We start from the raw sequence: 24,766 nt of genomic DNA on the forward strand, positions 1-24,766 counted from the left end.
CCAACATTGAAAATTACTGATTTTTGTTAACACCCATAAACCGTTTTTTCGGTACTCACGTTACTTATCGGTTGGTGATAGTCATCATAATAATATATCACCGGTATAATAAATCGAATCATAATAAACTAGTGCGTATGCGGTAATAAATAACAAGTAACTGGTATTTTAGTTTTTAGGTAATATATATCTACTTATAAATTATTCAAAAAATTACTAATTTTACAGTATTTGCTTAGGTAAATACCAAATTTTCCAATACCGCTAAATTATGTTTAAGTTTTATGACACTGGTATCAGCATTTTTAAATACCATAACATTTGAAATATCATTCGATTGTTGTCTGTTAGAAGTGATCAATACATGTTTATGTCCTGATAATTATACGATTATTTCCGATTTATAATCTCCTTGCGATTTATGATGATAGTATAGTCTTAATTATATGTTCTGGCCAAACGTTTTTTAGTAATTTTATAATACCTGGCCTTAATCGATTTACTGGCAACATTTATCAATATTTAACATTTCTCATAAATCATATTCCGTGGTTCACCATAAATTAAGTGCCTACCTATCAAATTCATTTGACTATCCTTATATATATATATCTTAATCTTCTATATCCTTAAAACATTTTATCTTTATATATCCTCATATCCTTCTCCATCCCCATCCCCATGTCTTTATCTCTAATGTATTATCTTTACATTATCTCTTATACCTCTAATCTAGTATCCCTCATCCATTATCTTTAATACATTATCTCTATTTTAATCTCTTATCTCTAATCTCCGCAGCCACCGAGTGTGACGTTCAGCGTTACGTTTCGGGCAATTTTTAGTACCTGACTCCCAGCCATATAACATATTCATGTTAAAATGAGGGTTGGAGAGACCATACCTCTAAACATCATTCGAACCATCTAAAATTCAGGAATCATTTTCGTTCTAATTATTTAGGTTTTCGTACATTAGAAGAAGACAAATACTCAATTGTTGAACCTTGGGATGCGCGTACAGGCGGCCGGTACAAAAACGATTTTGGAGAATTCAAGTCTCCATAGCACACCCTCCCGACCGCATACGCCCCGTCTGACCTTTGGAGATTAATTGTATAATACCTGTTATTATTATTATTATTTTATTTTCATGTACAAACAATATGACCGAGCAGGATTGCCGTCGAAGAAACTAGACGGGTACAGGGCGTTTCGATTGTTTAAAGAAAGTCGTGTAATCGATGGACTTAATATTATGTATTTTGTCGTTGCGTCCCGCATTATACAATACACAATGGCACCGGCGAGTTGAAAGGGGTTGTGCGCGACGGTTGCGGTGCGTGCAGTGTATTGCGGCCGGTGCACAAGACGGCCGTCGCATAGATAACGACTGCAGCGACCGAGGACGACTGCGACGGCCAAGCCATATATTTTAACACATGGCCGGCGTCCTCGTTGTTCCCGACGGCTCGCCACTGCCGCCGTTGCCAGTTGCCACCGTCAGTCGCCGACACACCGTCACAACGCGAGTCCACGGGTAGTGCGCCAACGGACCGAAAACCGGTGTGCCAGTTCTTTACCATCCGGCCAGTGTCGAACGCGGGTTTAAATTAAAAAAAAAAAATACATACAAATAAAGAATAAACATTTTTCGAATTTTTTTTTTTCTTTCTGTTTCTAATTCGTTTTTAATATAGATTAACGTACCGAAAAATGTGCGCCGATTAAACGCTCAGCGGCAAGTCAGCGATCTGACGGTAAGTGTTTTTAAATGTTTTAATATTGTTAACAGTTATTAGAAAAACTTCCCCGAACCGTGCCGCAACTATCATTTTGTAGACCCCGGTTTGAATTAATTTTTAAGGCCCCATTACCATAATAGATTTTTATATTACCAATGATTTTTCAGGGTCCCTAAGCGCAAAACAAAAGTTATGCCCTATTTAATACTCATCGAAGTGAACAAACGGAAGGTTCTATTATTATTGAACCGCCGCTTATTAAATCTACTAATTATCTAACGATATCTATCCATGATTGTTATTATTATATTAATGAAAATGTTTTCAAACTAACGTGTTGTGTGTGTGTGAAAAAAAAATATTCCGCTTGCCACTCACAGTATCGTTAGGCAAATTTGTCTTCACTTTAACACCCTTGTGGAAATCGTTGGTGTGTGCAGTATTGGTGTTCGCTTATTATTCAACAAAATTTCCTATAAAAAAAAACCACTGTCAATTATACCCGGGTTACACTAGGATTTTGTTTTTAATGTATTTCACACGAGCACTATTTTATAGTCAACACTACAACAATTATTTTATTTTTGGAAGTTGTAATTGTCGTCTTGACGCGGTCGCGTGTGTTTAAAACTTGCAATTAATTTCACAACGCATAATAATGTTGTTTTAGTATTTTTAACCTGGTTCGGTGGCGCGAATCGCACTTAATTTCACTCTTCTCGCGGTCATGATAATATACACAGTAGGTACACGGTCAAAAATCGTGACTGGCGCGTGGTTGGCCTAAAAACAAAATATTCCGTTTACATTCATATTATAGAAATATCATTGAAACAAATCTTTCCACCAAAAAAACCATCGTTTCGTTGTTTTTAATTGTCGGAAAAACGGAATTTTAGTTACCGGACCGGATAACGAAACACAAATGACACGGGCACACGAGACTTGCTCCCAAAACTGCATGACATAATATATGCTCCACACGCTCGTGTTTTATCGTCGATTTGTTCCATATATATTTATAAAAATGCCTTTTTTTTAAAGTCAATACTAGGCTGGAATTATTGTTGCCTTAGTCCTTGTGCACAGTGACCCGACGCGTATATGCGTGATTTTTACAAGTGAACATTTTTTTCCTCCCGTGTCGGTTATAGGAGAACGCAGGGACGTGGCGTGACGACACCCTGACCGTCGGTCCGCTCGCTACACATAATTTTAAATGAACTATTCAGCGTGTTATGCTTAGAATATTAAAATAATAATTTTATTATTCCCACGTGCATACGATGTAACCCAAAACACCGAGATCTTAGGTTGCTATTATTTTTATTTTACACTTGTTTTGCACGCGCCAATGTGCACCGTGTTTGGCAGGCCGAATGACTAGGTGAATCGCGTTATCCTTGCTCGCTCGTACAAAACCCGGTCAAAAACGATTTAAATGAATCATACGAAATCGACTGAGCAGTGTTGCTACTATTACGAGTCTTAAAATAACAACGTGTACATTCATATTGTACCTATTCAATGATATTCAAGTTTTTGGATAATACTAAATTAGGTTTTGGTTTTTAATTTACCGTTCCAGTTCACTACATAATATCGTTTGACCTTCAATTCGTCGATAGTACAATATTGACGAACATTGGAAGATTTTAACAATTATTGTTTTTAACATCGGTGTGCGATTTGTCGTCAACTGTGCTGTGCAGCCACTTTGTCCGATCAAGACAAGTCGATCGTTTAACAAGTGAAAGAATTCGCTATTTGATAAATGGCATCGCGTACAAAGTTCTTTGAGACTTTGCATACAATGCTAGAGAGAGCAATGCTCGCGACCATTGTTGAATCCTTATCTGGTCCGTCCATTTCCATATATTTCCATAGCATATAATTATAATAACAAACCATGTGACCAGACCGTCAGCATATCTCTCTTCGGTGTCGCGAACAACGGTATTTGTTTATACGGTTTCGTCGAAGTTGATAATGTTATGCAGTTCCTATGTGGAAATTGCGAAAATCCATTGGCACACCTCGAAGTGACAACTGCGATATTATTGTGATATACGGCCACCATGTATGCGACACGTTACAAAGACCTGGGTAGTTATTACTGCAGATTAAAGAGAGAGAGAGAGAAGAAAGAGAGAGGGAGTAAGAAGCTTCCATACGTTTTCAGACTTATTGTTATCTACTCATTTAAATATGTTGTTTTGACAAAATCGTAACTATTAAGCGCTTAAATACATAACTAGACCTGGGGGTTTAACCTCTCCTTTATAGTATTAGCAAAAAAACTAGAGGTTACACTAGTTTGTGGTTGTAGGTTTTTTTTTAAGGGGCTTGAATGGTCTACACCTCTCCAAGCGTTTCTATTTGCGCCAGCAGATAAGATACAGATGGAGGATGTATAACAGCGATAATAATGATAAAATTTGTAAATGGGTACTATTAATTCTGTAATACGGTTTGTTGTTGAAATTATGTTTATTATACTGTTTTATGGGTAGGTGGGTGGTATTTTAACTGTGAATGTATCACAAGCCACACGTGTTTCCGTCCCTCGACTCGACTGTCGCACAGTATCTTCTCGAAGGCTATGGTCAACAAGGACGTACAAAATTGAAATAAATATGCGAATCCGTTTTGAACCACGGCCCTGACGCCGGCAAGTGAAACGTGTGCACCCAACTGAGTTGTGTGTACTCACTATGCTTTTTTCGAGTTTTCGGTTCTAGAAACGATTCCACAATATTACTGTACTGTAAAACGCAGTGTTCCAAAATAACTCGTCTAGTTATGACTGTCTGCCAACAACTCATAGGCAGACAAGAGGGAAATGTAGCCTATACAGTGTTGTCAAGAGGATTAATTCATCGACCACATGTGCTCGCCAAAGAACGCGAACGGCTAAAACCCTATTCAACGATTTTCGAAATCAAATTAAAAATGCTAAAGCTTAAAAATAGAACGGCATTTGTATATTTTGGAATACCCGTCAAACAAATATTCCATTTCGGGTGGATCTTCAATTGCTTCGATGTGCCTTTGAAGGTACTGCGACAAAGAACATGCGTTTGACTCGAGTCAGTCCGATTTCAGAAACAGAAAGATAAAAATGTATTTTACACTGTTCGCCGTTCGGTTAGGTCCGTCGAAAATAAAACATTTTGATGTACCTATTGATTTGAAAAGATAATGCCGAGTTACTCAAGATCAAATAATTTTTTTTTTCGAGAAAACCTTGTTTTTTATGTTGTACATTTCATTTTCTAAATACTCTCCTCTTTCGTCCAGTTCGGTATGTCGGTAGGTACTACTGACTTTTCTTTGATACAAAGGCCGTGTAAGATACGTTTAAGACCACGGCGCGTAAGGAAATTCGGAAATACCTTTTGTTCGGGTTGTGTAGTAGAAAGTATTTGCCTCGGGTCGGTTTGGTGGTGGCCGGACGTATACGAGCCCGCGTGTGTATACCTATAGTGTGTGTGTACAGTATATATACTGGGGTTTCGAAAACCGGTTGCCATGACTCCTCGCGAGAGCCTACAACCGGCGACGTATAGCAACACTATGCTATTATATACCTAGTCCTTACTAATATGTATTATCATCTACCCAAGTGGTCCTACGCGCACTCGAAATCGAACAATTTCCATATATACTCTAAACGCGTCGTTATATAATAATTATAATGCCTAAACGAATTTCCGAATCATCTTTAAATACCACAATACTGACGGTAAACAAGGTTTTATTATGCGCAGTCGATTCAAAACTACGAAAAAAGTTCGAATTCCGATCGATTACTGTCATCGTTAGAATAATAATATTTTAATATTTAAAACGGTAACTACTATACATTAATAATAATGTAAACGTTTTCGCACTCCTCCCTTATTAGATTTGAATAATTTTTTTGGCTCGTCACCCGCAATACGATCGAGTGGCGCATAATAATTTTACAATACGATCGTATGTATGACTGCGCAGAATTGATTTTGTTACACCAGCCCAAACAGTCGCCAATATAACTGGCGAGTACACAGAATTTCGCAGGGCGCTGTCCACCTTGGATTAGGTAACGCCGTCGGGTAGGTATTATATATACCTGATAATATGATACCTACTATTCCTACAGTGACCGTAGCGACACACCTGCCCGAGTTAAAATGACATTTCACCAAGTAGAATAGAGAATACCCGCTGAATATACAGGAATTCAGCGAACTCTTAATGTGTGTTTAGGTAGACGGAGGATCGTCTGCGGTGTATTTTATTATAGTTGTGTTTTTACTTTTTTTCACCCGCAAGAGTCGGCCATAACGACCGGCGGACAAACAAAAAACGTTTTAAGTAGAATAAAAAGAGGAAGAGAATTGGGAGTAATTTTTAAAATATTATCTTTTAGCTTTCGGTGGATGCTATAAATGTAGTCTATACGTTGTTACAATAATAATTAATAATGCAGCCTATAATGCGTCGATAATGGAGGTACGCGATATTTTATACAATGCTATCTTACATCGAAAATGCGTTTAATCTAGTTTATATTTAAAGTTTGATTAACATAACACTTTTTTAGTGGTATTGGGGGTGGGAGGTTTGGAAACATGTATAAATGCTAACAGTGTAAATATCCTGTGTGGCGGCATATGTTACCAAGGTTGCGCATTTTTATTAAATCAATTTACCCTGTAGGGTTCTTTAAAATAAAATAAAAACAAAGCCGTTTTTAACTGTATTTTATTAACGTCCTATACATTTGTGATAGCAAAAGACGATCGTATAAAACCAAATGTTAGTGGTTATAATAATATTGTAATAGCGAATAGAATAGATCAGCTTTTCATAGAAACTATTTTTTCTTTATATATACCGTGTATTGTGTGAGACGCTAATGTTTTCACTAGAAATCCGTTATTGTTTATAAACTTGGAGACGATGTAACCCATATATTATGTATTTTGTAGTTATTTTAATTTTTAAAACTGTTCGCCGAGAAATAAGATTTATATGATATATTTTTTATTAAAATATTAGTTTTTTGTTTAATTTTTGGTCGCTAACGAATACGAATGATGTTTTCAACCATATCATAGAATCATAGAATCGGGTCCATACTTCATCATGTATTTTTTTTTTATCTTCGTCACGGTGCCATAAAAATATTTGTCCATCGTTAATCAACGTTCGTCTCGTTCCAGACGGAGCACGCAATTCGAAGGGTAAAACTAGTTAACTTTAATAGGGTGAATATTTTTATGAACGTTGTTTACACGATTCTTATTAAAATATAATACATTTGCTAACAAAAATAAAACTTCCGAGTTTCCACAGTAAACTAGGCCATCAACGTCATACGAGTATTGTAATAACAACACTCCTTATCATTATACTTGAAGTCACGAAATGGAGTTGGTTTTTTCACCCCGCCGATTTGACCCATCTTCGACGTTATTTTGTTTTAACTCGCACTTATTGCCCCTCCCCTCCTTACTACGGTACTATGCAAAAAAATGGCCTTTACAAAGCGCCATTTGGATACACAAAGGCTGTCGTGCTACACCGACACGTCGATATTTAGCTTGGAAAGTTCAAGGACTCATTCAGTTTCAGGTCGCGTGTATTCTATTAACGTCATACAAAAAAAACAAATCTATTTCAACAGTCGATAATGATGCATATTATAATTTTTATTTGGGCGAAGCGCATATTACATTTGCCCGCCGGCCGTTGGTATATAATATGCACTTAAAGAATGTCTGGCACCCGTGGAAGACGACCGTTGTCCATGTGGTATACCTGTGTTATATGTATTCAAATTATCTTTAATGTATGGTTTGGTTTTTTGTATAGGATGTCCATATATCATACATACTGTGTCAACGCCAAGAAGGCAACGACGCTTAATTAATCTTATAACCCTTTATACGCTTATATACGTACATAAATCTTGAAAAATGTATTATTATTATTCAACGATTGGGCGCCCTATCCGTAATTATTATTATTATATCTATTATAAGTCTCGCCGGATGTCCGTCCTCGTAGTTTGATATCCGTTTGATTGGTTGTATTCAATTCACAAGACATGTTAACTTGAAATCTTTAAAGTAAAATGTACAAGTCCACTATATGATCCCAGTGAAACATTTTTGGCGTTTACATTTTGTCGTGGTGAATTTATTAAGAAATGAACATTAGTACATTTTCTTACTGAGTTGACTTCCACGTGTCGCTTTGGGCTAATCGCTGAGAATAGCAGCTTCGGGTAATTTTGTTTCTCGATGGGATGCCTGTAACGCGTTGTTTACTCGCGGATTTTGTCGATGAAACGTATGATATATGTGGTGGTATGTACATAGGCACAGAAGACTACATGTCTAAGAGAGCCGCGGACAACGACATCATTTCTCAGTTGCCGCGTTTGGTTCGTATTATTGTAATATTAAAAAAAAAAAAAAAAAATGTAAAAAAAAAAAAGATGTAGATTGTAGATCAATTAATTAGCGGTAGCTGCTACGTCTCCCTGGGCAAACATGCCATTAAAACGTCATGATTGCCGGCCTAATGATGTTGCGAAACCCAAATAATTATCCGCGGGGGCGTACTCGTCGGTACCGTTGATGTATTTTTATTTATATGTTAGTGTAATCCTATTTAGATTAAATTTGGTATCCGTAATCAACTGCTACGGTTTTAACGACGAGTGTCGTATTCGTTTACTAAGCCCTTAACGACACGTGTACAGTTTCGGTCAACGAGTGTTGTGTATTTGGGTTCCGCTAAGATACATAAGTGGTGCGTTATCATGTAATCATATTACAAGAACCGGATTTGTCGGCGTGTCAAGTCCAAAGGATTTGGTCGTGTAGACGCCATAGATTCGATTGACCCAAATTAGAAGTCCTGATTTATAGCTTCGATGCGATTTTTAACTTTACTTAATTACTGAACTATTTTTATTTTATTTTACTACAACTGCGCTCGTATGCTAGAACTTTTAAGGACTGGACTATGATAAAATTACTTTTGTCGTGGACTGAACATACTTCAATCAAACATGTGTTTCGCCGAAACGCGAGTTTCAAAAAAAAAGAGGTTTTTGTTTTTGACGGATTGCCTCCGGTTTACGATTATTATTTATTGTGTCATAATAATAAAAATGCTGAAAAGCCAACAATCCAGTACGCGTTATCTTATCGGTCTATACTCGGATGTACTTTATCTATCCTGCTACTGGCTTCAAAAGTGTCCAATGAATTATTATAGGCAATACTGGTACAAAAAGTATCATCAGTAACAAATATTACGAAATATTACTGTACAATGTTCAAAGCCCGTTATGGGCATAATTAAATATATGCGACAAACAACTTAATATTGTCAAACTTTATACCTTTAAAAAATATTGAATGGACCTTGTTTATTAAGTGTATATTGTACATCCGTTCTTATAACAACGGTGTTCGATAAATTTGAAACTGTTTGCAAAGCATGATTGTGGAGTTTTGAAAAATACTTAAATATAATATGTGGGTCTACTGTCGACATAAATCACGCATAATACTAATAATAAACAATGCTAAAATCCAATGATTTAAATGAAAAGTTTTGGTTGAGATTGGAAGGTTTTCTTTCACATCGAATTCAAGTTTCAACAACTGTGCACAACGCTACGGATACACTCATACCAGGAAATAAATCATTTGCCAATTGCAACGAAATCGTGCTGCGTGGTAACAAGTAATCGTCACCTTTGAAGTCATCCAAGTTGGAAAGCATCGCGTTACATTTTAAACGTCAACGGTGTACAATGGCCGTTGGGCTTGTGTATACTTCTGTGTTATTATATTATTATGTAGTAAGATGTATAACCGTATACATAACACATCGACGAGACACGACGTTATGCGCTTACTCGCTAATTATTATGCAAAATGATTTTATCGATACTTCACCGAGTTTGATAAGTATCGGTTTAAGATTGTTAACTCAATGCAACGACAGTAATAACAACAATAATGTGTAGTTGACTTTTGTTTTTCGTTTTCAACAACGCTCGAATGATCATAGAGTTCCAGACGAATTGGTCTCGTGACACGCAAATCCTATGTGTACAGACAGTATACCACTCATCGTGAACAAACACTGTACATAATATTATTTTAATATGTATTATAACCTCCAAAGCCGCTAAAATAACCTTCACTCGGGTACTTAAGATTTGTTTATTATTTTTTTTTTTTATGATCATCGCGACAAAGTGTATACGTATAACTGAATGCCACTGTTTGATTATTCTTAGGTTATTGCTTTGTTTTTTTTTTTACTTCTGTGATTTGTCAATATCGCGCTGTACAATCAAGTGTAGACCGATTTGTCTTCGACTGAAGTGTGTGTGTACATAAACAGCTATTATAATATTATTATGCCTAACTGTTCGGGTTCAGGTTTTGATTCGCTTGAAAATCAATTAAATCCCTTTGGTGAGAATAATAATTGCACATGTCGCGTCATGACACACCACGCCAAGTGTGAACCGACCTTTTGTGTTATAGCGTGAGCTATCCTAAAAAAGCTGATGGCTTTCTGCACGCAGAATTGAAAATTTACGAGCCACCATTAGGATTTATCTGTTTTGTTTTCGCATTAGTCACGCTACCATAACGACCGGACTAGCATAGAATAATTTTTCCTTACAAAACTTCTGCTTGTAAAAAAAAAGAAATAATAATAATAATTTTGAATTGAACACTTTAATACACCTTAAATCCTTTGAGAAATTAAAAATGAGGGTTTGAAGCAAGACAAATGAGTTTATAAAGTCGATAAATAAAATATACTATTATTCAATGTTCAATTGTCCGAATTATTCGGGGTATTTTGTATACATAAAATTTAAAAAAAAAAGTATTTTTTAATTCACTCTCCTGTATAAAATAAAAATTCGACTTTTTACAGTTTGGCCGTTGTTTGGAAGCCGCGATATCATCTTATTCTCGGTTGTAACTCTGTTTCGAGTGGTGTGACCCACAATTTGCTCTTTTGTTTTGCATGATGGATTTTCTTGGAATTGGTGGTGTGCTTAGGTTCCCTCGTATTTTCATGTCACAACCGGTAAGTCTCCCAGATTTTTGATTGTGAATATTAAATATCTTTAAGGAAATCATTTTTTGATGGCCCAGATACCATAATGGAATAACTGCTGCCCTGGTATGTGACTTTTCTCGGTTCAGAAGTGTACCTGAAGTTGCGTGACCAGAGGTGCTCATATCCCCGAGGGGATACTAACTCTTATGAGTGTTCCTACTTCCTATACCCACTGCCTAATTCCTATATAGTAGTTAAACTGAACTTCATACAACTTTTTTGGTATTTTAAACAAATATTTAACAAATAATTGACCATTATCGTGGTTTTCAAATCTACTTCTTTTGACGTAGGTAAGTTTGTATGCATAATACTACTGTGCATTTCGCCTATGTAATTATTTCTCTGTAAACGTGTACCTACCACTAACTACTACCCTGTTTTATACCCTAAATCAAAACGTCCATAGACAGGTAGCAATAATTATTGTACTTAACTAGACGACCACGGTGTTGCCGCTGTTCGCATGCTGCCCCCACCCGCCGTCGACGTTCACTTAACCCAGATTTAATTCGATTTTTATTATTATTATTATTATTATATATTCATGCAGCTAACATTAGTCCAGTTCCCGACAGCCGAACGCGGACACGGTCAAGGTTTTTAGGGTCTCTCCTTCCTCTCTTTGACCGGTGACGCACGTGCATATTATGTATTTCGCGTCGATGTGTTAACCCACGCCGCAACATTTTATTTGTAGGTTATCTGTCGCCGGATCGCCCAAACAAAATGTATAACATAATTCGCAGAATCCGTGACATTATCGGAAATTACCAGAAACACGTATATTACGACCGCCACGGCGATTGTCCTACTTATTACACGCCGTTTTCCGTCTTGGATGTATCTGTCATCGGCCCGATATTATGTTGAATGAGTTTCACTTTACCCCGAGTTAAGCGATCGCCGTTAACCGCGTTCATTTTCTAGGACATTTAGTAATAGTATAAATAAATAATGTTCAAATTCATCCGAATAGTTATCCGTACCTATACTACCAATATAATATGTAGTGGTGCAACGTCAACTCTCTACGTATCTATCGACGTGTGTCGCACGTGAAAGACGCACCGTCGTAGGATTTATAATGATTTCGACCTTAATAATTGAAAATACCGTAAGCCCATAAAATATGCGTTTCCATAGTTCGCTGGCCTTAGCGCCCGGTAACGCAACGGTCGTAAATCAGATGGTACCTAATTTTCCCAAAGAGTGAGCAAGTCTTATTATGATTATATCATAATAATCATAATAATAGTAATAAAAAATGTTTTTTTTCCTAATAAATTTAGCAATTTTATGACCAAACCTATAATGATAATAAAAAAAAAAAAAAGTACAAAATCCTAGTTCATAATTATCACTTGGCCGATTGAAACATTTCACTTGCGTGTCTACTTTAAAACGATAACGATGCACCCGCAAGCCAATAATATTATTTTTGGGTTATTCGTTTAATGAAGCAAAAAAAGTATGACAATTTTTGTTATTCACCAATACCATTAGTGAGGAAATCCCAATACTTATTGAGGTTAAATTTGACTACGTGCTTACTGCTTTTCTACGTATAATTGTTTCGGTCAAGGATTAATACAATTTTTTCTCGAATAAAACAGTCATTACTCATTAGTTTGTAACTAAATTCTACATAGTATATTATTCAATCTCATGTAATACCTTAACTGCATAAATAATTATACAGCGTAATATTTTAAACGTAAGACACTCATTTTTTTGAAAAAAAATTGTTTTTATTCTAGTTGATCCATTTTTAAATTGTAATCATTCGGGGGTTATAATAATAAAATAATTATAAAATATTTACTTTCTAATATTTTACAGAGCGCTATCAACTTTTAATACTTAAAAGATAACTTATCATTCAATGAACTTTAAAAAATATGGTTATATACTAGTCTCTGGAAAATACTAAAAAGGTAAAAAAAATTTGAATTACATAATAATGAAAAATTACATAAATAAAAATGTTTAAAAAAAGAAAAATAATTGCCCAATAATTAATGTTTTGGCTCTAGAATACTAATATTTAAATATGATTACATTATTCCATAAACTGCGGTCTTCGAGTCTAGTTTTTTTATATTTGTTTACTGCAGCTGACAATAGTTCAAAGAAAACTGTTATTTGGATGGAAATATTTTGTATTAACGTCAGTTCTTGTATTATACATTGGTTGTAGTCAGTAGTGGTAACTGGTACCTAATATGGGTCGGTTCACGTATAATCATACTTAACAATAAACGAGTCTTTTAGCCAAGCTCGTTTAGAGTTTCGTCGTAAATCACTTGACTGTGACATCATGCTCAACGTTAGACAAATACAAATTCGGTTGAAATATTGAGTAATTTTGCAATTATTTTGGGCATTTGGTAAAAATACCTTTTATTCATGGAGACCAAACCTCTTCACAATACTTACAGGCTACAGCCGCTCACCCGTTTCCAAACTCGATAAAATTAAAAAAATTAAAAAGGTAACTTAAATCCCCACCCCAACACTCTGATACTATACAACAATCAATTATTGACTATTAATTGATGGCATACGTTAGCTTTGTTCCTATTATATTATTATATTTCTCATGTGCATGTGCAATGTGCATGCTGGTAAACATTTTTGTAGTGTGATCATTGCCGATTTTTAAGCGATTATTACTCGAGACTTTTTTCTAGTTCATTTAAAGGTTAATTAGTATAGTGTGTATGATTTACATGATTGACAATATGGCATATCAGCTATCGGTAAGATTATTAAGCGGCAATTACATTGTAACGAACCGTTTAAATGTTGGCATTTACCGACTTAATGATGCGTTTAACGACAACGCCGCAATAATAGTTTGAAACACTTTTCGTTTCTACCCAGGTAATTTGTGTAATTTTACTGTTTTATGCGTAATACACACATATACCTGTGTGATGAAAACTGTTTGGTTGTAATTCTTTTAAACACATAAAAACCAATTCAATTATGAAACGTCAACGCAACTATTATTATACAGTGACTCTAATCCCTGTACGTTGAGGTCAGGACTTAGGCAATCGCTTGACTACATTGTCATTTAATTTTCCATTGAAGGTCCATTACTTCTGCTAATTCGCCCAAATGGTATACGAAAACTTTGGAGCCGCTGCAAGTATTATATTAACTTGCGTACATTTTGAAAACTTTTAACACGATAAGCACTCATTGGGACATCCGTTATGAGTGATAATAACTCATAATAATGATAGATAAGATTTGCAATAGTAACAAGTTAAGTGTTTTTTTTTCTAAGTAAGTACACATAACTCGAACAAATATTGCTTATTATTAGCTTTCGGCCACAACGATTGACCGATGAGTAGAAACGGTGAAACCGACGTTGGGTGCCATATTGACGCTAGCAAAAGACCCCGTGATGTTTGATAAAAGGACACACATTTTTTTAACTCGGGAAAGGGCCGCGGTGTGAGATAGATAAAAAAAATGGAAAACTATAGTCGTTCGACGCGGAGCCGTTAAAAGTGCCTATTCTTAATGTGCTTTTCTCTACCGTTTATATGAATACATTATATATTGTCGTTACACGTGTGTTTATTATTATAGTAATACATAAACTATAAATATTATTAATGTGGACTCGCCGAGTTCAGCGTGTAAGCCGAACGAGCACGGTCATCTGGCTGTTTCGGGTTGACGCCATGACAGCAGCTGTTGGCCGAGTTGCGTTTATTTCTGGCATTTTAAGCCGCTCTGCCTTAATACTATAGACATAGATTTCCGGTACTCGATGGTTGTGCCCTCGGTCTCCAAGAAGTACCGCGATCTACACGCCGTTGTATACTTGTATAATAAGACATACCCAATATAGTCTCAACCGTTTTAACGAAAGGTCGATTTGACCGCCACGGCGGTTTTGCCACGCGGTGGATCGTAAAACAACGTATTATACCGGAGGGGTCCGCGGCTAATTTAATACACGAAAGCATAAGTATGTGTGTGAGGACTTCGGGTGGGACCGTCGCACGCCGGAAACGCCGAGGGAAATTTGATCCGGTCGAGTGGCCTCTTCGCATAATACACACAGTAGCCCTGTTGGCCTGTCTCCAGCCAAGACGAGTCGCGGTCTTCGGAGTTGCTATTTCGATTTTCATTCGTGCTCCGACAAACGCCGGGGATTTCCACACTGAAGTCTCGGACAAACGATGGCGATTCGCACGTTCCATATAAAACACAAGTCATCCCGTGGGTGGTACTCTGGCCGTTGTATGTAAACATAACACCGAACCGTTATCGTCGTTACGTTCGCGGCTGGTTTCCGAACGCCTTCAAAGACGGTCCGATCCTTGTGCCGCCGCTACTATTACTACCGTCTACCACTAAAATGATACATTAGCGTAAAACCGATGAGTGTAACGTATGCATACATAGGACGTGTAGGCCGTACATACAACTGATGATTACCGCGGTAATGATAACACGATGTGTACAATAACAATTATTATTATTATTGTGGTTTTAGCCTTATTTGCCGCTTAAGGGGGGGGGGGGGTAGAGGTGTTCTCGAGTTGAAAATTATTCTGGTAAGACATAATTTGCTTGAGTATAATATAGCGACCGATGATGAAGACTATGTTGATGATAAACAGATGGTCGCCACGATAGGACGTCGTCTTTTCATTTGTATTCGCCACACAACCGATTTAATGTTATTATAATATTGTGACAAGATAACGTCGACGAATAAACAATAAAAACATTTAGTGTTGAAATCCCGGCACGCAGACTTTTTTAAAACGAAAAATGATCTGATTTATAATACTCTCGGTTTGTCTTGATAAAGGGAATTTTTGAATTCGCCATGACTTATTATAAATCGGTAGGTACTGCGCGATTCGGAGTCGTTCGGACTTGTCTGTATCCATAATTCGCTATTGACCTTGTACGTCCTACAAGTCGGCTCATTGTATGGTAATATTATTCGGACGTATGCTTAAGGTAACCGGGCGATTCGCTTTGGATTTCCGTTGGATATATATATATATTATAATATATGATGATGAAAAATCCATTGGCCACATGTGAAAATTATACTGTATAATATTACAACAGTGGGTTTTTTTCCTTTTTGTTGTGTCGGTCGAGTGCGTTAATGGAAAAAGTACGTTTACGAAAATATCGCATTCGTATTTTATTCATTGCCGCAGTCTAAACAGGCAAGCATATACTTTACAGTTGCAACCTGCAACACTCGCAGAATATATTGAAAGCGAATGCCGGTTGTCGACACGGCGCGACGCCTCCCTTGGCTTTCTCAAAGTATATTAAACACGCGACCCGAAAGTCGTCTTAATAATATTACAAACCTATGCGGTATGTGTGCCGTCGAGAAACGATCTTGCGATTATAATAATTAACAATAAATCATTACGGATGCGCGTGAAAGAGATATACAGACGCCAAGAGCGGTAGCTTTCGGCAAAACGACGCGCTCAATAATTGAATTCTGTGGGTTAGCGTCTCCGCGTACTCTACGGTTCTTTCTTCATAGACCTTTTTTTTTATCTAGAAACAAAATATTATACCGTCGCGACGGAGAGGTTTCTACAGTTCTCACCCGACATACTGTTGTGCTTAATCCGGCTCGCATTCAAAGCCCGAATCACGTTAGGCGCGGCGGGTACATCAAATATTATAACAGTACCTATATTCAACGCAAACGAATCTCGGAAAGCGAAAATAGTTATAATAATATGATTGCAAAAAAACTGCTTAACTGGTTTATCCTAGTGTCGCAACAGCATTCAAAGGCCAAAGCCCAGATAACCGTAAGCGTATTTTTTTTATACAGTACACAATATGTCGTTATTTACCCTAGCTCAACCGGTAGCGCGAGTGGGTGGCGTATACCTAACGAGTTCGGAGTTTGTGGTATCTGGACCAAGGATAATATCATTATTATTATTATAACGTACCGGCGTACATATGGGGATCGGTGCATTCGACCGCTCACACTGAGCGCTTAGATTCGAAATAGCCCCAATAATTATTTTTTCCGGACCCGAGGCGCCGCAGTAATGCCAAGACATTGGCCGCAGAGACGCGCTCATAATGCTTATTAGGTGTAGCGTGTGTGTGCCTAATTAATGCAGTGCGCCGGTTATTCTTTGGCGTCACACGATTTGGATTTTAAGCGGAATCGTATTGTTCGATCACCGTCGAAAGCCTTTGTTATCATAAAATAATCAATCACCCGTCCTTATTAATAATAATATAAAGTTTCCATTGAAGTCCCCCCCGGCTCCTTCGTAGCGTACGCGTACACCGCTGATCATAGCCTCGGACAAACGTTAGGTACCTACGATTCAACTTGTGTGTATCAGCGTTATTATGAAAGTCAAACGGGTTATCTTCGGTGAATATGAATTTATTTATTTTTATAATAATTTTACGGGTGAAACTTCATAATGTAACAATATTATTATAAGTTAACCGGCGGATCTCGAATATTGGCTGAAGCCGCACGACCGGTTAGCGTTTCGCTGGTAAACCTAGTCGGGGAAAATGATTATCAACCTGTTTGAGTTCGAATTTCGGGACGATTGTTTTGGGGGAAATACGTTTTATCGGCATTTGTAGTCAATTAATATTTCATTATAACGAGAAAGAAAGTAGTAGTTTTTCACATAATTACATCAATACACGGACATTATCTCCACCGTCACAGATTCAGTATCTTCCCAACTACTTAATGCCGAAACGAACATTATCCTCGCGGTCCGAAATATTATACTAACAGCTACACTTAGTAAACGCTTTTACTTAAGAAGTGTTTATAAAATTATAACTTATAACCGAAAACCCCATAATTCTTTTAATTTGATATTCTATAATGCTTGATCATGACAAAATAATGTAAAAATGTTATTTGTCATGTGTTTGATGAGCTAAAATCGCATTTTATTATGTAACACAAATAATTGTATGTTAACACTAGAATATTATGTTCTTAAATATTTTGGTGTAAACGTATGGTATAGTAGCGTTTTGCTTCTTTTGCGGAGGGGGAAGATAATGTCTGCCGAGGAGATTGCGACAACGGAGATAATATCCTAAATTCAATTACATTCCTTTTACCACGACTATGTTGTCGTGTAAATCGTGTGACGCGAAAAAAAATAATAATCGTACACGTACGACGAGATTTTTTTTTTTAATTGTCGTTAAGTGCCGCCCGCGTAAACGGATACAATGGGTGGACAGCGAACATGACCGAATGTCTCAAGGACAGTTCAAGTGTTATGTACGGCCTATGGGGGATACTTCTGTCTGGAGACTTTACACACACGTTACGCATGGAATTGCGATCGCCCCCGCGAGGTCTATAACTGAAAGCTGCGATTACTTCATGAACGTTAACCCGCCGTTCTTTCTCTTTTCGTATTAACATAAAAAGCGTCCAGTTCGAGTAAACCACCAGCGCACCATTTGTGTAAAAACCGCACATTGTATACGGCATGCGCGAAAAATAATGTAGAACGAGTTCGATTGTCGTCAATATACGTAATAGTATTATGTTTTTAATTAAACGAACCGTGTTCTTCATAATATTATTCGTGTACGAATACACAATCAAAGCAATTTGCGGTTATCGGTGGAGCCGTGGAAAACTTTTAGAAAATACACGCTTCGTTCCGGTCCGTGGTCCGGTCATACCGTTATGTACAGCCATAGTGTCTACATCAATATCATATCCTGACAATCGTCGTTCTCATAGTGTTCCCGGGCCGGGTATAGTTACCGGACCGATTTGTTTGTTGGAATACGCTGTGTATAATTTCCACGGCCAGGGGTCTGTAACCTGTAATAATTGCTTATCATATGTACAATGATATCAGCTGTATTGCCAATATTATATATTAGTCGATAGTGTAGCTTTTGACGGCAGTTTGATGTACGATCAAGAGTTCTCCAGAATCACTATAGTATTATAATCAGTTGAATGACTGAAACACACGCGAGAAAGATCATGCTTTTTGCTCGTTTTGAACACATGCACGGTAAAAAATACAGTGAAACACGTCGTATCTCTGTTTTGCGACGTCGACACTAACAAAATGAGCAAATGGTTATCACGACTTGGAGACTTGTACGCCTGCTACGGTTGTATTAAAACCAAAAGCGATTTGAACTATTATAGTTCGCAAAGGGCTGGTGAAAAATAATACCGCTACCCGTCCGATATAGTATAACCCCGGACATGTTTCAATGACAATTATGTTAATTATAAATTAATCGCTTCAGCAAAAGGTCGATTTCGGGGGGAGTGAGTTTCGACGACTGAGCATTTCTGTGTGTACTTACACTACCGCGAGAATGCCAAAAATGGATAAAATACTTACTCTTAAAAATGCAAATTATTCTTCCAAATAAAAATTATAATTTTGACGTTAAAAAGACTTAGAATTAAAAAAAAAAATATTTATTACATTTAAAAAAGGTTGATTATACATTATTTTGCTATGTGCTAAAAACCATATTATTTGTCATGATGATTGATGCCGAGTTGTCGATAACCCGGATTTTTTTTAAAGCCCAAGGCATTTACTAATTCTTAAGTATGCGTAAACTTAATTGAGCCCATATCTTTGGATAAATGTAAAATATTTTATGGACTTAAATGAAAATAACTAGATCGATTTTGGTTTTTCCGACTCATTGTTAAAACGTTTAATAAGTTTCATTATACGTAGATAGTTATATAAAACATTTTTAAAACATTTATGTACATCATAAATCATTAAAGTATTATCTAAGACTAAATGAATCCTATTTATTTTCGATTTTCGTAGAAAATGTAATATAATTTCATCATTATCCTCCACACAATCTGATCACAGTTGTGTGTTGGCGCTTGCGAATCTCTCGGTATATTTTCGTTGTGCTCTTCTCGCCATCGATTCGACGCGCTTCCTTCGCCGCCAACGATGAATAGATAAGTCCCCTCTGAGGTGTAATGGCAATGCTCTATAATTGTGTCGATCATATACACACATCAAACCGCAATCGACCTTTCTTCCGATACACCTACAGATAGGATATTGCATCGCATACGTAAATTGTAAGTTGTGCATGTTTTCGAATGGTACTCGGGCGTTTGTAGTCTGAGTAATGTTGTATTATATTATTCATTCCACCAAACCATCCCGACAGCCTTATTAAGACTCGTACATTATTGTTATAATATTGTGTTACCGGTTTATCGGTCCACGCGAAACGATTACAAATTTAAATATAATATTGTGCTCATTGTCCCTCTGACCCATGACGCGCGACGCCTATTGTATGTAACAAAATATTATAATATACGGATTAACCGTGTATAATAAAAATGCTTAATGGCCAATGAGTTCTTTCTAGGCCGTTACGTCTAAACACGCCGAACAAGTAATATTTTATAATGACACAATTTTAATAAAATGGAAATATGGATGATCGTTACATCATAATATGCACGGAAACGGCGCCAACGACACGCCAAAACCGACGCGATACATGTAATAGATTTTCTATTGTGGTTAAACGTAAATTCTTAACGTTCACTCTTTTCTCTGACTTGGGTGAAAACAATGGATTTTGGAATATTATGTATTGTCCAGTTGTACGAAGTTAGGTTAGGTTTATTTCTATTTTCCAAATAGCTCAATTGTTTAAAAGAATTGCAGCCAGGGATGAGCTATAATATGATTTCACGGATTTTATGGAGATTGCATTATTCTATTCGGTCTACCGGAGAGGGACGTCCGTCGTGTCGATGCCAATAGCCTGTCGAGTGAAGGCGTGCGTCCTTCGGCGGTCTCGCAATGTTACCGGATGCTTAAGCTCCGGGTATTATCTATATCTCGGTCGATTTGAAAAATTCATGTTGACTAAATAGAACCATTTGATAACCCGTTTAAACAGCTATTCTTCGAAAATGTTCAGTGTCCACCACGAGATAGAATCGACATCAAAATATCACTGTCGTGTATTATTAATTTTATGATATTGCAACTATTTTATTGGAACACAGCATTCCAATACATAATATTGATTCCCGAAACAATCAGCAATAGTTAATGAAGACTGACAAAATATTGACACTGTATGTTATAATAATATATAGTGTACACGATTGAATTTTATTGTTTCCTAAAATGTAGTAGGTAAATCACGTCAGGTATTGAACGTACCGCAACATTATGCAGCTGCTGTCGATATTTATCAAATTGTGGCTAAAGCAATAGGTTGAGATTGGGCTAGGTAATAATAGGGCTTGTAACACAAAAAATTGCATCACGCCACATTCATAGTTAAAGTATATCGTACACAATATATTTAATTTGCCTTTGATATATGTGATGAAGAACTGCAATTAAATTGCTTTTAGATTTTTACTTTTTAAAAAATATTATATTTTATTTGTTTACAGAACATAATACATATTACAGTTTAACTTTAGACGATTTTAACGTACGTTATTTTTGTTCTGTTTCAGACGGTGGACAAGATATCTAAGTTAATGATCAATGAAGTAAGTTATTACCACAATCTCGGTACTATACTCTTTGAATAATAAAATCCACGCAAGCACACACTGGACTGGCTTGGGTTGAAAAGCACGTCAGCTATTAGGTATTGTTCAGCCAGTCTGAAACGGTTTTGCAACAGATCTTTGTTTTTTCTTACCCCGTTCAAACAACACCCTAGTACTTCGGGACAGATCGTATACCGAAATATTGAGTTTATAATCAAGTTTTTAAGAAAATATTCATATTAGAAGAAAAAAATAATGTGATTTTTGGTCGAATGAAAATGCGTTTGACCAAATCACCGTGACGTCACGGCTGACCTTAAACATAGTTAAACGAAACGAATTTTCCGTGTACTTTTCTTTTAACGCCTTGTTTGGTCGTTATGTATAACCTAGAGGTTGTAAATATAACGCACATCTATAAAATATAAATATATTATGTATATACATAATGTAATATTATACAGGTGTATAAACATATATTTTTTTTTTATTATCATTATTCTTTTTGTCCTCCGAAGGACGGAGGTGCTTGACCGAAAGCGTATGCAAACAACGAGACGCGACCACAGCTACAGCCGACCGTTCTCAATTAGCCATGTGTAAACGTATGTACACGTTAGTGGTTGGGTGTCAATATCTAATATCGCATGCGCAACGGAAATATACCGTTTTGATATTCAACAGACGTTGCCGTTGTCAATGTCATCTCGTTATCCAGTGCGTAGGTATAAACGTGGTGACACCCTGTTCTTTGAGAAATACATAAAACAAATAACAATAATAATGCCGAGCTTCATTTAAAAGGCTATCGATTCCAAACAGGTTTGGATTCTATAATATTCGCCTGTTCGGTGTTGATATCGTATTAGTACATTGAATAGTGTTAAAATAAAAAGGCCTATATCAAACCAAAGACATGGATTATCCAACAATAATTATCGTTTTTTTTTCTTAAAATTTTTCTCGATATTACACTGTGTATGTTGTACAGACAACATCAAGCAAATTCGTTAAATAACTACAACAGCTACTGTCTTCGAAATTAGATAAACGTAGGACAGTACTTGAAAACATTCGTGCCATAGTATATGTATATAAATGATCAAATTTCAAAGATCATAGAAAAAATTATAGTTCATTTCCAAAATCGTAACGTTACTATTAGATATAATATAATCGCTCCGAAACATTTACTTGAAACTTGAATCAAATTTTTATTTGCTGATAATTGCCCAGAGGGTGTCAGTAAAAATTGTTGATTGTTAAACAAAAACAGACGACCGTTGTGGGAATAGCAACGTGCGAAAAATGTGCGTAGTAATATAATTTTTTTGTGTAATTTGCAAACGGCGATAGCCAAAATGTGGGCAGATGAATTTAAATATAGCTTATCAATTCTGTTGGGATATGGATTTTTTTTTATAAAATGCTAGCGGAAATATATAATTAATAATAATAATTTTTAAATTTACACGGTCAATATTTTAAACATTTTTGAACGGCACACCGCGGCAGTAATAATATTAGAGAAAACTCGACCGAGACCTTCATCGTGAACGTTCTTTTCACTACGCCACCGGCGCGTTTTCTATTGGCCTCGGTATTCTCAGCTGTATAATATCAAAAACCACATAGGTAATTACAATATCCATTTAACGCATAAATAGTGATATAGCATAACCTGTAATATACATCACATGTATATTACATCATACGTGTATTATATGTATCATAATATGATATGTTTAACCATATGCATAAAGATCTATGAATTTACATATTTTTTCGACCCTGAATAATGTTTAGCAATTATCGCCTAGGACATATTTTAATTATTGACGATAAATTGTTTTATGCAACCTAATTATTAAAACTGCTGAATGGTTTCCGTTCTCGCAAATTTCAATTCTCGCGTTTTTACTTTTTTAAAACGCATTTAAAGGTAATTGTTTTAATCACACGGCATAGACAATACAATTTTTATGTATTCAAGACTTATAAAAATAAAAGTGCGTAAAAAATATGGAATTATATTTATTACGTTATTAAAGAGTTAATATGCAGTGCCGTAGGGCTCCACATAGAATCGTGGACCGTAAGGAGTTGCTGGGTCACATAAAAGTTAAAACTAAGAAAAGAGACTATCAAATTCTGGTATGAAAAGGGGATTTAATAACGGTTGTCATCCACACGATAGAATACTATAAACATGAGTCTAAATTTAAAAAAAAACAAATAATTAAGGTTAAATGAGTTAAGTTGTAATAAAGTAGTTATTGTATTAACATCCTATAGAAAAAAAGATGATAGAGATTTAGTGTAAAACCGCAATAACAGATAAAAAATGAAAATTAAATTATTGTGTTTTTGAAAACTTGTAAAACAAAAAAAGTTTTTTCAATATGCGTCTGAAGGCTGTGTGTATATTGTAATATGGTCGGTGGTGAATTTAAATTGTTAGTATTCGGAAATGCTATAAATTGCCTATAAACCGCAAACTGTTGCCAAAAACCACTTAGTTTATCTTATAGTCATACAGGCGAATGAAGGACGGGAAGGCGCTGTCTTAATATATTTTCTTTACTCCTATTGAATTTTCTGAAGTATATCTTCAGAGTCTGGTGACCTTATTGGCATACATTCCAATAGCAATTATAGACCGACTGCAGATAAGTTACCTTTAAAGTTTTTACAAATGCTTTTTATAAACAATACGGGTTTACATAAATCGTTAAAAAAAAAAAATGTTCGAAAATATTTAATATTTTTTAATTACTTATTTTATTACCTATTGGTAATTGTTATAAACAATTTAAAGACTGTATTTTTTAACAATTTATTTGTTGTGAACAATTAAATATTATTATAAATCGCTTGATTCATTACAGATCTTGTAATTTTTTTCTTTAATACTTTAAATTGGTTAGGTTCACTAGTTACCGGAGGTATCGTGCACGCGAACCAAACATTGATAAAACACTGTATTACTGTAATAATGCCAATACCTTCTCAGGTCTGCCTCTAGACTGAAAAAAAGCAACTAGAAAAATAATTACATTATTATTACGGCAGTATGTCCGTTAATACTTATTTTATAACTCTCGTGTTATAGCCTTCAAAAAATGTTCTTTTTTCGCTGATCGGTGACCGAGACAACGAACATAACTTTCAGACATTATTGCTGCGGCTGGGGATAAATAGTTGCTAGCTGTCCAAGCGGTTGTAATTTTAATATCCGATGGAGTGCCGCATGCAATTTAGATAATGTTGAACGCTTCGACTAG

At 36.0% G+C, this 24,766-nt stretch overlaps 1 protein-coding gene across 1 annotated transcript in view; it reads left to right on the top strand.

Annotated features, from left to right (window-relative positions):
* Positions 1-1,479: 1,479 nt before the first annotated feature.
* The window catches only part of LOC126842138 (beta-1,4-glucuronyltransferase 1), a 41,745-nt gene continuing 18,458 nt past the window's right edge, over positions 1,480-24,766 (top strand). The window contains exons 1-2 of the mRNA XM_050579059.1: positions 1,480-1,759; positions 21,444-21,479. The gene's annotated coding sequence lies outside the window, so the exon portion shown is untranslated. The remainder of the gene's footprint in view (positions 1,760-21,443; positions 21,480-24,766) is intronic.

The sequence above is a fragment of the Adelges cooleyi genome, unplaced genomic scaffold, assembly GCF_023614345.1.
Source record: "Adelges cooleyi isolate 19-005CV unplaced genomic scaffold, UGA_ACOO_1.1 ACOO_flye_CR_arks_rails_tigmint_CR_PRNA_1, whole genome shotgun sequence".
Classification (NCBI taxonomy): Eukaryota; Metazoa; Arthropoda; class Insecta; order Hemiptera; family Adelgidae; genus Adelges; species Adelges cooleyi.